Here is a 17,361-nt window from a genome sequence, read left to right as displayed (position 1 = left end):
AAAAAAATGAGTCAAATGACTGGGAATACAAATCATATCACAGTAATAACCCTGAATGATAATGGCCTGAATTCATCAATCAAAAGACATAGACTGGGAAATTGGATTAAAAAGAAAAATCCAACAATATGCTGCCTGCAAGAGGACTCACCTCATAGAAAGAGATACCCATAGACTAAAGGTGAAAGGATGGGGAAAAACATACCATGCACATGGACTCAGCAAAAAACTAGAGTATCCATCCTCATTTCATATAATGTGGACTTCAAGCTAAAACTAGTCAGAAGGGATAAAGAAGGACAATACATACTGCTTAAGGGAAGCAAAAATCAGGAAGACATAACAATCATAAATATCTATGCCCCGAACATAGGCTCATCCATGTGTGTCAAACAAATCCTTCTCAATTCCAGAAATCAAATAGACCACAACACAATAATACTAGGCGAGTTAACACACCTCTCTCACCACTGGAAAGATCTTCCAAACAAAACTTGAATAAAGAACCATAGATCTCAATAACACAATCAACAATTTGGACTTAACCAACATATATAGAATATACCATCCAACAAAGAATGAATACACTTTCTTCTCAGCAGCACGTGGATCCTTCTCTAAAAAAAAAAAAAGAAAAAAAGAAACTCAGCTACAAAATCAATGATTGAATGCTGGCTAACAAAAAGGCCATCCTAAGGCAGACACTGCATTCTCTGTAGAAAGGTTGTTAGCTCAGAGTCTTGGAAGGATGAGACGTTGTTGACTCAAGTGAGAAGACAGATGACAACAAAAAATCATTGCAACCTTTATTAAATTAGTAAGGAAGACTATTCAAAACCACTGCAACTGAAAGGAAGAGAGATTGGCTCAACTCTGAATATAGCAAGGGGAAGTAGAGACTTAGAGTTAAGGACCATGGTAAGGGGGACAACAGAGGGGAAATGATTAAAGGAGATATCAAGGGTAGGACAGCTCTTGCTAAACTAGACCAAGAGAACTCCTGCTAATGGCATTTCAATGACCAAGGCATCACAAAGTAGGGTTGAAGAACTTGACTGGATGTGAAAGGTAATCAGGTTATCAAGGGTCCGGGCTAACTTAGTAGGATTTTCTGTGACAGCTGGCTGGCAGGCCAGACAAGACAGGAGGGAAGGGCTGAGGCCTAGGCCAAAAGAGAAGTCAGGGGAGCTTAACTGAAGTTTGGTCAAGGAGAGAGTCTATGTCATAGACAGTCATACTCTGCACTATGATAAGAGAGTTCGCAAAACATCGGACTTGGTGTCAAGAGAATGTAAATTCTAACTTGGGCAGGGCCAAGGCCCTTTGGGTATCAAATTTTGATCTATTCTGTGTCTTGTCATCATAAAAGTTAGATTTTAAGGGATTTTCTGGAAGTGTACAGACCTTGTGAATTCGCTGTATCTTCTGTGGAATGTAATAATCAATCCTGGGGCTATCCCAGCTAATGGGCTGCCCTTGAAACCTGCGTTCAACTTACTCTGTGTCGTATCACTTGTGCATGAGCAATCTAAGCTTCTTGTTGGAATGCTTCAGACGTCTAGGTCCTCTCTCCTTAGATCTCATTATGATAAATTAATAATTCCAACAGTCACTTCTTCAGTATCTTAATAATTCACCTGTGTCTGCTCCACTAGTTGACTTCAGCTTAATCTCCCTATTGAGCTTCACTCTCTGCATCAATGACTCTCAATGGGATCCTACCCTACTGTAAGCCACGAGTTACTACAGCACAGAAGTGTTCTGAAGATAGTTTGCCAACTCAAAAGAACCTTAGGATTGGCTTCTATGAATTTTCTAAAAACTAAAAGGTGAACTTCTGCTTTCTTGCCTTGCTACAGGAGACATTTCAAGCACATATGACCAGATTTATGAAATAGTAAATACTGGCATATAATCAGAATGTGGTTTTCCCAGCTCTGGAAAGCTATTGCCCAAGCATCCAATACAAGCCAAACTCTGCTATCATAATAGATGGATGGAATAGCAAAAAGAACATTCTTATTCAGCCAAGATCACACAGAAGAGTTAGCAATGACCAAAAAGGGTCATAAAATACAATTTAAACACAAGGCCTGCTTTTCATATGCTGGGGAGGCCCTTCTGTAAGTTTCAAAATCTCCCACAGGGCCTGGCTTGCCTCTCCCTCCACCACTCTGCCCTTTGGCACTCAGCTCTGGCCCCAGATCTTCCCTTCTGTTCCTCCACCCTGTGGACATGCCAGCTGTGCTGCTGCCTTCAGCTTTCTTAACTCCGCCTTCAGACAGGGGGCTCTCAGGCTCATCTCGTGCCATGTCCTCTTTGACAATGTGGGAAAGCTGTGAACCTCTTCTTAGAATATCACTTTAAAGGTCATGAAAGTCAGGGTTATAAAAGACACTGGTTTTGTTAAAATTTTACAGTAACTTAAAGAGTCATGAAATGGTATCTGGGTAGATTAATATAATAATGGCCCAATTACTTTCCTATAGGCAACCTGTGGAGCCTCTTTTCAAAGCAACTCTGAACAGGCCTTTTAATTTGCTTTGACCCACACAACACAGAGGAGGTGCTATGGGACTTCTGGGTCCAGGCCTCCAGGGGCCTTACAGTCATGCTCTTGTCTTATTACAACTTTGCTACCAGGAGAAGTCACCCAGGTTAGCACATGGGGCCACGGGGCCCAGCCGTGGTCAGCACAGCTAGTAGGCTCAGTAGGCCAAGTTGGACTGCTTGGCCTCAGTGAGCTGCCTGATGACTGCAGCCATGCCAGTGAACCCAGCCAAGTCTGTAAGAACTTTCCAGCTGAGCACAGCCCAAACTGCTCACTACAGAATCACGGGTTATTATTTCAAGCACCTAAATTTTGTGGTCACTTATTATACAGTAATACATAACTGGTACAGTGATACGAGCTTCTTTATAAACACAATGTAATCAGATTTTGTGGCAGATCTAGAAATATTATAATGGTGAAGCAATGGCATTGCAAGATACCTGCAAAATCTAAGAAAATTACTTTCTACTGATTACAAAGACCAGGTGCTGCTAATATACCACTGGGGTTTGTTGCCTATATTCAAGAGAAAGAAAATGCCAAATTTTCGTCTAACTTTAGTGAAAATTAAAAAAATAATTATTTTTCCCACCCAAGTTTAGAGATCTCTCAAATTCTATCCACAAACATCCAGAACCTCTGTTAAGATACTTCTGCTGCTTCTTGCCATTCAGGTCTCAGTTCAAATGTTCTCTCCTCCGAGAGGCCTTCCTGAACAACTAAGGACAGCCCCCACCCCCAATCACCCTACATGACTCACTCTATGGATCAATATTTAGCACAGAGTATGTACTAAAAAATATTGTTGAAGGACTAGTGCTAATCATTATTTGAAATTAGCTATTTACTAATTTTTATGCATTTTGCATTAGATGATTACACTTATTTTTTGTTTCTGAATATAATGGACCTTTTCTACCTTGTTCATGGCTGTGTCACTAGTACCTGGCACATTTTAGTCCCTTGTAATTGTGGAATAAATAATCACACAGGTAATGAAGGATTTAAACACAATTTTGAAAATATATATTATTGCATAGATGATGGATGTTGTCTTGTGTTATTTTAGAGAGGGATAAAGGGAGAACAACACACCTTGAAGAAAATATACCCAAATCTGTGAAATAATAAGTAGGATTTTGTATAATGCTTCCTCAATATACTGGTAAGCTACTTGGAAGCAGAAACATTATTTCCTGCTCTTTGGAAATATGCTTTTGCAACATATGTACTCAATTAAATACAGATTAAAAATCAGTAGAGTTCCTCTAATTTAGTTATGAAGTTAAATTATAATATTTTATGGAATTATTATATTTCCAGAAACATGAAATCCTAATTGTTTTCTGTTATTTGAAAATCTATCATTAACTGGGTGAATGATATACATTTATTTACTTCTCCTTATTTAATATGTATAAAGATACCAGGAAGTTCAATAAATTGCATGCCCAATCACTTATATAAAATTGTAAAGAAAAATGTTAAGCTATAGAGCTCTGTACATGAGAATACATACATTCCAAAAAAAAAAATTAATGGCCAGAAATCTGGTTTATATACACTGGGAATTAACCATAAAATCTTAGTAAAACAGTAAATGTCAAACAAATTTAAGGACCATAGCAAAAGTTAATGAGGATCCACTAACAAATAACTCATAAAATAAACTAATGAAAAATGTGGGCTTATTAAGGAAAAAGGAAGAGCTTGGAGCTAGCAGACCAGTTAATGTGGAAGGTACACCAGCAATAACACAGGCACTGGCCCAGGGAAGAAAATGAGTCCTATTTATGTCACTTAAAAAACCTTGCTTTTTGAATTGCCAAAGATCACACTCTATGAGGAAGGTTTTTAAATTCCACAATAAATCAAATAACCATGGCTTTTTTGTTGCACCATTCATGAAACATTCACCTCATGATTTTTTTTTTCTTCCTGGGATAAGGAGTTTTGAGCTCTACTAAAAACTCCCAATGAGAAATATGAGGCATGAAAAATAAAACAGGGGAGGAGAAAGGGGAGGACAGTGGCCAAGCAGAGGATGCCTACCAGACTCCCCTCCTCTCCAGCTTCCTCAGAGAGCAGGATCAACCTAAGATGGTAGCGTGGAAAGAAACATCCTCTTTAGTTGCACTGCACTATGTGTGGCTGCATTCCTACAGCATATTTTAATCAATATTAAAAAGATTTCTTCTTGTATCATCATAAATTCCCTCTATTATTGGTAAGCAGTTAAAATTAAACATGAACCCACACAAAATTAAACATCATCACACAAAGAATAGATGAGAAATGCACGTAAAGTATGTAAAAATAATAATGCCTTCCAGTTGAAATGTTTAGTGTCTCATCTATTAATTAATTTTTGCAGTGCTGAGGATGGCACCCAGGGCCTCACGCATGCTAGGCAAGTTTTCTACCACTGACCTATGCTCTGGTCCTCTCAGTGCTCTTTAAGAATAATTGGACTCATGGCCACACTAGATTTTTTCAAAGTTTTATTTATTAACTTTTGAGATGGGGTCTCAGTGAGTCACCAGACTGGTCTCGAACTCCTGGCTCAAGCCATCTTCCTGCCTGAGCTTCCTGCCTAGCTGTGACTTTAGGTGTGCACCCCTGTACCTGGCTCACACTAGCTCTGAATGACAGCTTGCATTGAGTTGGAGGAGAGAGCTTCAGTTTATTGGCTGCAAAATGGGAATCTAAATTCATAAAATTATATGGTCGCTGTGAGGATTCAGTGATATAACAAGGAGAAATAAGCAGGGATGCCAGACAAACAGATAATTTACCATAACACAATGGGTCCACACACAAAACCTGGGCAATTATTCTGGGTTTGTTGGGCAAGTTTTAGAAAGGAAGTTACATTTGACTGGAACCTTGAAGGAAAAGTAGTTAATGGAAATGAAAAAAGAGTAAATTAAAAAAGAAATGAAAAGAGTAAATGAGGAAAAAGTAAAGTAGAACAAGGAGGACAGATATTCCAGTCAGAGATAAGCCTTTGAACAAAAGCCTCATATTGTGTCAAAGGCAACATTAAAATACCCAATCATCAGACTGAACTTTTCCTTAAGGCCCCAGAGAAGCTATAGCCCTGACAGAAAGTCAAAGAAAAGAGAGAAAGTAGAAAAATCTAGAAAACTGTTGTATGTTTTCAGCATATGCTTAAGTTTGCCTGCTATCTCATAAAATACAATGTTAAATTATAGTCTAGTGTTTGCTAACCTTTGGGAGAGTGGGAAAAGCCAAAAATATTTTCAGTCCTTAGAATCTTTAAGGTTCTTAACTAGGCTGTGGTTTGGGAATAATGCAGTTGGTGTGGTTGGAGCAAAGTAACTTGAAACAGATTCTGTAGGAAATTTTTGTTTAAACCAAGTAATGTGGGGAACCATTGAAGTCTTGCAGGCAAAGCAGCCACGTGATCAGACCTGTTTTGACAAGTGAGTGCAGAGTGCAGAGACTAAAAGACAAGAGTCAAAGACAACAATAAGCAACTGCTTCAACAGCCTCAAGTGATAGAGAGATGAGGAATTTTGAGGAGTGGACAGATCAAGAAACGGCTTAGTTGGAATTAATGAGACTTTGTCATTGATTGATGTAACAGCAAACAGGAAAAAAAAAAAGTAAAGAACAATGACCTAAAAAAGGATAAAAGTACTGTGTTAATCAGCTTTTTGTTTCTGGGACAAAAATACCTGAGAAAAACAACTTAGGAGGAAAGACTGATGATGGCTCAGGGTTTCAGAGGTTTTAGTTCACGGTTGGCTGGCTCCAAGGCAGAAACATGGCAGAAGGGCATGGTAGAGGGCAGTCGCTCCCTTCATGGCCGCCATGAAACAGAGACGAGGAAGGGTCTGGGGCAAGATGCACCCTTCCTAGCGCACGCCCCCAGTGACCTGCTTCCGCCACGAGGGCCGCATCTCCTGCAGTTCTCACCAATTTCCAATAGTGCCACCAAATATTAATTAATGGCTTGATCCACTGATGAGGTCAGAAGCTCATGATCCAAAGACTTCCCAAGAGCCCCACCTCTGAACACTGCTGCACTGGGGACTGAGCCTTCAACACATGGGTATTTGGAGGACATTGCTAATACGAACCATAACAAGTACCTAACAGCTGTTAGGAAAAAGGAAATTTGATATAGAGTTAATGTGAGAGTGAATGATACATCCTGTAAAAATTATAAGGGGTATTTATTTGGAATGTCATACCAGAAAATTTCTGGACCCATGAGAAGAGTAAAGGAAGAGAGCTGTTCAGGTCCAAGTGGAGAAGTTGGAAAGGGGAAGCTGAATAGGCTTTCTGCCAGTCCCAGACTATAACATGTATTTTCCTTCATTTGGGCAAATATTAACCCTTTTCTTATTGGAGAGAGGGGTGGACAATAGTTTTCCTTACCCCTCCGGTGTCTCTTTACCCCTCCAGTATCTGCCCTGGAGTTAAGGGAATTTTGAGGATTACTGGTGGGCAGGGATGGCAAGGGGCTGCCCACTGACCCAAGCGAGCCTACCAACATGGTTGCCTGTACTGCTCCTACTCTGCACCTGAGGACAAGGACACACTCTACTTGTGGATTCCAGGAGCACAAGGCTCTGACTTTTCTCTTTTGCAAGGAAGAAGGATGGGAGCACAGAAGCGTGGGGAGGCCCTGATCTCTCAGTTCCTCGACCTCCTCAACTCAGGTGGTTCGTCTTCCACTCACACCAGTCACTCATTCCCATACTGTCTGTCGCACCAATGCCAATAAAGGCACCTCCTGTTCTTGCAAATCCCCTTCTCCAGTTCTCCCAACCCAACCACTCTTCCACCTCATTAGGGATTCCTGATCTTTGATCTCCAACTTGGTCATTATCTACAACTTCGGTTCCTCCCTCCTCTCCTCAGCCAGCTTCCATTCCACTGTCCTCACATTCTTCCTCTCTTGCACACAAACTTAATTCCCTGTGCCTCCCGCTCCACCCCCCTCTCTGTCGTTAATGAAGCCTAACTCTCTGCCTTCCCCATGTATGTCCATAGCTGAATAGAACTAAAGAAAATATGAATTGGGGTGGACTAGTTTCTGCTCTAATTCATGAGAAGGCAATGTAGTGTAGTGGTTAAAAGCCCAGACTCTGAACCAGACTTCCCTGGGTTCAAATCCTGACTAATACTTATTGATCTTGTCAAAGTCACTTATTTCTCCTTGTCTCTATTTCTTTTTTACTGTAGGGGAATTAGTTTGTGGGTCAACATGTAGATTAGAAGATTGTTTTGTATACGTGATTGATTTAAGGAACAAAAAAAGCATCCTGAATCTCTCACAAATGGGCCTTACATACTGTCTAATGGTCATACTGTAGGTTTAAGTATAGCAAGTTTTCTGCTTCTCTCTCTTCAATTGGTTCCTTCTTCCCTCCCTGAGAATCTTGATTCATAATTCCTTAGGGGGAGGAAGAACTTAAGGAGATATGGCTTCTAATCTTGCTCCTATTTTGATCAATTTCCTCTATTCTACCATAAATCCAGTTTTAAGATAAATCTGGACCTCTATATTCATGCTTCCATTTCTCCAATCACATGCCTCCCTAGTTCTTCCGATGAACGTGGAACCTGGTCCTATCAAAGTCATCAGCAACTTGCACCTTGTCCCTGGATTTGGCTGCCACTTCTGTTTTCCTCTTACTGGACTACGTCAACAGTGTCTACTACCTTTCAAATATTTATTTATTATTTTTGGTACCAGGGATTGAACCCAGGGGTCCTTAACCACTGAGCCACATCCCCAGCCCTTTTTATTTTTTATTTTGAGACAGGGTCTTGCTAAGTTGCTTAGGGCCTTGCTAAGTTGCTGAGGCTAGCTTTAAACTCATGATCTTCCTGCCTCAGTCTCCTGAGCCACTGGGGTCTACTACCTTTTGAAACACTTTCTCCTACTGGCATTCCAGATGCCTAAAGTCTGCTTCTGTATGGCTCCTTATCGCCCCCCTGGTTCTCTGCTGAGCCTCTAAATGTTGAGTGTTTGGGGTCTGCACCAAGCCCCTGCCCTTTTCTGTCTACTCATTCTCTCAAGGCAACCTCATCCAGACCTTGGAGCTTCAAATATCCTCCTATGTGCTGATGATTTGCACATTCACCCCCTGTGGCTAACCTTACCCTATGCACCCTGAGTCTGAAACACTTTAAAAAAGCTCATCACATATCTTTCTTCTGCTCATCCACTGAGCTCCCTTAAGGCCTTCTTTTGTTAAAGACCTCAAGCTGGGTCCTGCTTTAGAGGTTTTGCACCAGCTGTCTCCTCTGCTTGGATTTATTTCCTTCTTGTTCACACTGTTCTGTCTTTTAATTAAGATCTCATCCTGAGCATCATTTCCACAGAAAACTTTCCCAGACCATTCAATTTTAAGGAGCCACCCAGTCATACTTGCTTAACTCTAATGATAAGAAAGCATGTATCACTATCTGATGACTTTATGTGCGTGTTTCCCACTAGATATAAGATTCACTGCCGCAGGGACTTAGTCAGTCTACCACTGTTTCTACACCCTACCCCATCCTACCCTATGCATGGTGGTTGCATCCCACAGCTCAGTCCCACCATTTCCAGCCTGGATTGAATTGGCAGTGACTTGAAGAGGGTTGGTGTATTAATCAGTTTTTTGTTGTTGTGACCAAAATACCCCACAAGAACAACTTAGAGGAGGAAAGATTTATGTAGTCTCACAGTTTCAGAGGATCAGTCCATGGTCAGCTGGGTCCAAGGCAGAAACATGATAAAAGGGTGTTGGGACTAATGACAAATTAACTAATTAAGGCTGACTCCTTACTACCTGGCAAGTGAGCAAGATCAAGGCCTCAAAGGCAGTTTCAATAGTTAATGACGATAAATCAGACCACCGTCAGGGATTGGTTAACAACAGTTCCGCGAACGTGATCAGCTGGTGCTTGCTTGCCATATAGTCCAATGGGACTCTCGCCTGCGTGAACACCCCATGCCTTGCTGACCTTTAAGCTGACTGGTTCCCGCCTAGCCCCACCCTACATAAAAGCTGTGTGACTTCCTCAATAAACGAGTTCCTGCTGTGACTGGTCTCCCTGACGTGTCTGATTGTCCTCCGCCTGGAGGGCTGGGAGCGGGCGGTCAGCTGGCCTTACCTATCCTGGTCTGATCTTGTTGGGGAGTGTCCCCTTCCCTTGTTGCTGGTTGAGAAGAGCAAGGGGGCTTAAGACCCCGACAAAGGGCACAGTGAAAGACAGCTGCTTAGCTCATTACTAATGAGAACAGAGAGAGCAAGACAGGAAGGGACAAGAGCAGGTGTAGTCTCCAAGGCCCTGCACCCAGTGGCCTACTTCCTCCAACCATGCCCTACCTGCCTCCAGTAACCACCTCCCAGTAGTTCATTCAAATTATTAATCATCAAATGGATTAATCCACTGACAAGATCAGAGACCTCACGATCTAATCATTTCACCTCTCAACATTTCATCTATGAACAATGTTGAGTTTATATATTGAAAAGAAAAAAAAAAAAAAAGGGCCTTCCTACAAAGCAGGCCTTGTGTAAAATTCTCCAGTGTTTAAAAACTTTATTGGTGATATCCATTTCATGTATGTTTATACTTTATTTTCTCTCTGTAGAAATATGCACTAAGGAAAAGAGTCAATGAATTCACTCACTGTAAGGTACACTTGGCTGAAGTGACTTGTTATCTCTCTTAAGGATGGGTCCAAGTAATGAGGGAAGAGAAGCACATCTCTGAAATCAGTCAACTGAAATCAGTTCTATCAGGTACAGATATGGGCATCGCAAATCTTGAAGAGAGTTACAGACAAAGAGAACAAGGTATTCAGAGCCCCAAACAGTCGGCATCTTCCCAATGCAATCCAGGCTTAACAAGTGGGCAATAACGAGGAAAGACAAATTTGGCAAGTTTGGAACGTGGCTTAAAACAAATATGTTAAGTAAAGGAAAAAATATAAAGAGATTCGTCAAGGCTGGGAAAGAATAAAAAAGGAGGTGAGAATTAGAACTTCAGGACAGTCAGGAATGGATGTTCTTCGGTTCTGTGTTGTTTCACTAGGAATTACTCACAAGTTTGGGAAACACTAGGTTAAATGAAATTACACACTTTTTTTGGCTTCTGAACTTCTCAGAACCTTTAATATGCTAGTGTATATTGAGCATTCAGACTTTGTAAGAGAAAGATACGGTATATACTGTATTCTAAATTTATTTGACCACAAGAACTTTGCCCCTTCCAAGGAGCATTTTAAACAATTCATAGATAAGATCATCAAAAAATGTTCTGATAGTAAAAAAGATGATAGTATTTGTATAGTGGGGTGGGGAAAAAACCCAAAGCTAACCTAGGATTCTTGCAATTGCAGGTAGCTGAATGGACCATTTGTTTTTGTCTTTGCTTTTTAAATTTTTCATAACATTTTATTTAACACTGTATCTAAAAAACCTAGCATTAAACATGTGACATAAAAATATCAAGATATTCTACATTCTTTCTCATATTAAATCTTCAAAATTCAGCACTTATATTAGAACTGATGCATGAACCATTGATTTAATGATTTAATTTAATGGCATAAAATTAAAAGTAGAGAAGTAGTTGAATGTGAAAGAGAGTGAAACAGATGACCAGATCCTGCACAGCAATGAGTGAGTAAACAAGAGAAGGAGTTCAGAACGTGTCCACCCTATAACATGCCACTTTGGGATATTGGTTATTTTGAGTTGAAGGCATTGGAGGAATAGCAGATGCTGGAAGGGCTTAAGCCCTTTCCTTTTCTTCCTAAAAACCAGCCATAAAATTTCCCAGAGAAAGGTACTTCCTGTGACCAGGAAGAGAAATAAACCCTTATCAATGGACTGAAATCAATGCTGAAATGGATCTGTACAAACAAATTAAACTAAAATAACCCTTATTTTCTACTAGTTTTCCCCACAATTTACAGGTCCTGGCCCAAATGCCATGGTCTTGTCATTTCTTCACAGATTTATTATTTCTTCATCTATGTATAAGTCTATTTTCTGTTCCAGTAACTTTGGGGAGGTCTTCATTTTCTTGTAAGGATTCCCCACTGCAAATGTAAAATTATAATAAAATGCGTATGCTGCTCCAACCATCTATTCTACATCTGCAGAAACTTCTCCTCTTCTTTCCTGCAGAATTGTTTTATTGTTCTTCATTTTCACTTTAAGGTTTGTGTAAATATTGCTCTAAAGAAAGTGGCATGAAGGGTTAACCATCTTATTCTGGATTTGAAGCAATACAGTCTTCTCCCCGTGGGATCACTGCCTCCATTAGAAGCTAAGGACCATCTCATCTCACAAGCAGTTCACGCTTCAGTGCCTCATTTTAAATACTTATCATAGGCAAGATCTTGGCAGCAACACAACATCTGTCCTTTTAAACAGTTGAAATAAATGGTGCAAAATAAATAATATAGGACGGGTCTTCATCTTATATGCTGCTTTATAGATTTTTTGTGTGTAAAAGGACATTAAAAGAATACATGTTATTTTAAACAATAAAACAGATCAATAAACATTTAAATTGCATCTTAGTTGGGCAGAAACATGTATATTACAGGAAAGCTTTCTGTGCAAGATCTTTTCTTTGTATCAACTTTTTGAGATATAAATCACATCTGTATAATTCACTCATGTAAATTTTACAAGTAAATAATTTTTAATACTGTTACATAGTTATGACCATTACCACAATCAATTTTAGTACATTTTTATCACCTCAAAAATAAACTCCATACCTTTAGCTATCACTATTGCCCTTCCTCACAATGCATGGAATTCTCTCAAACCCTAGGCAATCACTAATTATTTTGTGTCTCTATAAATCTGTATACTTTAGACATTTCATATAAAGAAATCATATAATATGTGGTCCTTCGAGAAAGCAAATAAGATTTTAAACAATTTAGTTACTGCTGATAAAATATTTGTTTTTTCAAAGTCGATAGCTTTGCTGCTGTGCAAAATATATTTAAATATATTTATTTAAATATATTTTAAATTACATCAGCAAAGTTACTACAGGGGCTGGCATTTGCTCAGCTTACAGTAGATCCAGTAATTGAGATACTATGTTTCATAAGGTAGTAGGGTCATTTAAAGTTCACTCAAAGGACTGAAAGTTATTTTTTCTTAATAAAAATGTGACTTTGTGACCTGGGTATTGTAACCTGAGTATACTTTGTTTGTTTTGGAATTAACTTCTGCAGATGTAAAATACTGCAATCTTTTCTCTTTTCTATAATCTACCTTGAAGTCAGGAAACCACTGATTAATGTCCCAAAGTAGAGTGGTATTCTCTTTGCTTACTTGTTCAACTTAATTTCTTACTCTTTCTTTTTTTTTTTTTTTTAATTAAAGATGCAAGGCAAACACCATACTGAATGATAGCATAACAAGGTTCTTCTCTGATAGTATCCTTGCATAACTGAATATGTGTTCTTCTTGATACCACCATTACTTCAATCAAAAATCATTAAGTGGAAAAGGGAAATTTTGGTAATGCACTAATAGATTTAAATCCTAGGTTGTACAATGAAGGTGAAAGGTGAATTCACAAACATGTACAATAGTTCAATCTGTAGCAAATATCCTTTCACCTCAGCTTCACAGACTTAGTAAAGAATGATCTAACCCAGAAGATAAATGGCACCAACAGTCTGAAAATCATTGATCCTGATAAGTAAATTTAGGGAATACACTATATATGGAGACAGAAGAGACACCGTGAAAGGGAAATGAGTGAACAAAAAGAGAGGTGATGGTATGCAATAAAGTGATTTGGTACAATGGAGTTAAACATTGAAGTAAACAAGGAAAGAAAAAAATATAGAGGGATGAGAAAGGAGAAAGAACAGACAGTAACAAAATGTGAAAGCAAAGCTTGTGTGGAAAGGGGAATACTGATATAACTTGAGGTTGATTTGAAAGATAAAAGTTAACCGCTCAAGAGACTTAAAGTTATTAGTGATGCTATTTTTATTTTTTAAATAAAAAATTAAAAATTGTGTTTACTTAGAAGTATTCAGACTATCAACAAAACTGCAACTCTTTTGCAATTACAGAGTGCTACACAGTTAACAGAACCACAATTATTTCATATAAGCTGTATCAGAGACAATGGAAATGAAAAAAATCTAATATCTGTATAGATAACTAATTTGTGTTCTCCACCAACAAGAACATGCTTTAAATTTCCATGCTAATTTACAACCCCCATACTGTACTGGCATCTACTATTCCTCTAATGCCTTCAGCTCAAAATAATCAATATTCCAAAGTGGCATATTTTAGGGTGATAAGTTCGGAACTTCCTCCCTTGTTTACTCACTCATTTCTGTGCAGGACCTGGTCATCCGTCTCACCCTTTTTCACATATGACTACTTCTCTGCTTTTAATTTTATGCCATTAAATTAAATCAAATGGTCCATGCATCAGTTCTAATATAAGGGCTGAATTTTAAAGATTTAATATGAGAATGAATGTAGAGTATCTTAATAATTTTATGTCACATGTTTAAATGCTAGATTTTTAGATCTAGTGTTACATAAAATGTTATGAAAAATTTAAAAAGCAAAGACAAAAAACAAATGGTCCATTCAGCTCTCTGCAACTGCAAGAGTCCTGGGTTGGGTTAGTTTTGTGTTTTACCTGTGGACAGGCGAGATGTTCTCCTTTTACTTAGGGGTGCTCTTCAGAACAGAACAAGAAGGCCCACAGAAGCCTCTTGGGTGCCTTGGGATTCCTGAACTTTATTTCCCATTTAGGGGGGATACAGGGTTTCATTTCTCTTTCACAGTGGGCCTTGTTTGCCATTGCCATGTCTTTGGATTTTCCCTTCTCATCATAGACATGGTCTTCCACGTCTCTGAGCACGTCTTAGAAATTCTGAGCTTACTAAAACAGGATGACATTTTGCCTCTTAGCTTCATAGGATCTCCTTTGCCCACGTTGCTGTTTTTCCTCGACAAGGCTGTTGCCAGTGCCTGTCCAGCTGTCACCTGCCCTAGCGCTGTCTCTATAGAGCTCAGGATACCATAATGGCTCTATTTTTGTTTATTCTAAGTATGTGTGTAGTGGTGACTGACTGGCCATTTTGATCCAGATAGTTTCTGAAGTTTTCATAGGGTACCTCATTGGTCTGACTTAGCTGTTTATTTTTGCTGCTATAAAACGTGTTTCTGATCCAGGAAATAAAGTTTAGCCTAAATATTGGTAATGAATGAAAAAAGCTTAAAATAATAGTGAATATAGTTACTCCAATACAGACTTCAATATAAGCAATAATATGAAAATAATAAATAGCTCCAAAGAGCAGTCATTTATATAAAGGGGATGGGAAACAATGCTGAACATGGTCATGGGCTCAAATACTGGAGTCCTGCCCCCAAATGTGTTTCTGGAATATTCCCTGTGAAGGCTTTTGATGTTCTGGGAAGGGAGTACTGGAGGGTGATTAATACAGAAATTCAGTTGTGATGTGCTTATTAAAATTGACAGACTTAGAAGTATTGATCAGTCATAAATTAGCTGGTATTACAATTTTTGACAATCACATCAAAATGCTAAAAATTCAAAGATGTGAGTTTCAAGTAACTTTCCTAAAGATTATCTATCTTCTCCTTTTAGAATCTACATTAGAGTTTCAACAAGAACTCTCCTTAACAAGGTCTTCCTGGCATTAGCTTTTCCCTTTTGCTTTGAAATAAGTGGGAAAACAGGATTTTGGAATCACTTAAAGAGAGGGTGACAAAGGGGTGATAGCCTGGGATATGAGATAAAGCCTAGATAGCAAATTTTTTTAAATTATTAAGGTCTGGGTGAGAAGGAAACTATAATTATCAAGAGGTATGGGCTACTGTGTACAGATGGAGTTAACATAGCATGGCATAGCTCTAGAAGTCAGGACTGACCCTCAGTCATGATAAGGATGAAATAAACTAGCCAGTGATTTATAGGTGTTATTTAAAGTCTGCTCTGAAGTACCCTCTACTAGTTTGTCTACATTGTCTACAGCATTTATAGATTGCTTGGAGGCTGGTTTAATTGTCCTGTTTGAGCTATGTGAGCAGCAGGGCAAAAAGGCCTCTCTGTACACTTTGTGCTTTGGCTTCCCTGGAAACAGGTATCACACTTAACCCTTGGTGGTTCAAAGCCTGGACACAAAGCACGTCCACTGAGACTGAGGAAGGGTCCTGGCACTGAGCCCAGACAGCCCAGCCCTCTCTGTGCCTGCCTGTGCTTGCTCTCTCCTGCTGAACCACATCCTTTAAATTATCAAACCTTCCACAAGTAGGCCCTTTGGAATTTTGTGAGTGATCTGACCTGTATTTATTGCAACTTCCGTAAAAGCAAACAACAGAAACTGAGGCTACAACAGTTTGCAATAATTATGAATTCCAGCAACCGCCCAAGAGGATACTACACAAAAGAGAAGAAGGCACAGCCTCTCTTGTATCTTGCACACTCAGATGAAGCTGAGCTGCAATTCCCAGAGGGCGGATTAGTCACATCAGCCCTAAAGTAAAACAGTGGTGACAAAGGATATGAACTGCATCTCAAAAATGTTGCCTTCCTAAGAAGATATTCTTCGGTATTTTCTTCAAACACTCACAGTAAGAAACATTTAGGATACCATTTTTTTTCCCATAAATTATCTTTGCAAATAGAATTCTAAAACCAAATAAAGTAATATGGGTAAGCTGCACAGAAAGAAACATCTAAGCACTACTTTCCTTACAGCAATTCAATTTATATTTGAAATATATATGTATGTATACACAAATATATATTCAATGCTTTTCCTTATTGGCAGGTAAAGAGAAATAGATTCCTAGTCTTGTGGTTTCTTTCTTTTATACTAACATAACTATATTACTATAATTACTTATTTTTATAACAACTCAAAATGTACTTTTCAATCAATTACAATGCCACTTAAGTGGATAACTTTAGTATTTTAAAATGTTAATAAACATGTTTTCACCGCATACATATCATTTAGACATAGGAAAGAAATTTCTTGGGCATAAAAATGTAAGAGAACATCATCATTCAAACATATATAACTAATATGAAGTATCGGTATTTGGTAATTAAATATAGGTAGTAAAAATAACTCGCTATTTCAATATTTTACTGAAATAATGAGTAAACTGAGGTCCTAATCCTAATCCCAGAGACATTAAGGAGATTGAAATTTCTGAATGAGTAACAGCTAAGAAATGATAGACCTAGGTTTTGACCCAGAGACCCCAGATACCTAAGTCTGAGCTTCATTAAGACTTACTTGTAGGCTCTCTTCACGGGGCGATCCAAGATGGCGGCCTAGAGGGAGACTGCACCCCAGTCGCTCCAGAACCCTGGAGTTAAGAAGGGGAGGCATTGAGAGACTCGGACTGAAATAGAGCCACGGGTGAGTCTGCCCACTGGGTAAAGCTCGGTCTGGGTGGCAGGCCCAGATAGAGGTGGCTTATCGGAGCCGGGCAGGGCAGCTAGAGTCATCCACAGGCAGCCCTGCGCACTCCGGCGGTGGGCCCCGCCCACACAGCCAGCTTCTCCAGGTTCTCAGAACGGAACTGGCCCGCTAGTGAGAGCCTTTCTGACCAGAACAAGCTCCGAGTCCCGGAGCCCCTGCAGTGCAGCGTACTCCAGCAACGAACCAGCGGAGAGCCGCGATCTGCAAACAGCCTCTGGGATTAGGGCAGGGCAGCCAGAGACCTCTTCAGGCGGCTCTGCCCACTCCGGCTGCAGGCTCTCTTCACGGGGTGATCCAA

The 17,361-nt window shown here is 39.4% G+C and overlaps 1 protein-coding gene across 1 annotated transcript in view; it reads right to left on the bottom strand.

Annotated features, from left to right (window-relative positions):
- Positions 1-17,361, bottom strand: part of Bicd1 (BICD cargo adaptor 1) — a 251,548-nt gene that overhangs the window by 79,120 nt on the left and 155,067 nt on the right.

This window comes from Sciurus carolinensis, chromosome 4 (genome assembly GCF_902686445.1).
Source record: "Sciurus carolinensis chromosome 4, mSciCar1.2, whole genome shotgun sequence".
NCBI classification, from domain to species: Eukaryota; Metazoa; Chordata; class Mammalia; order Rodentia; family Sciuridae; genus Sciurus; species Sciurus carolinensis.
Note: the sequence above shows the minus strand (reverse complement) of the source record. Positions and strands in the feature narration are given on the sequence as shown.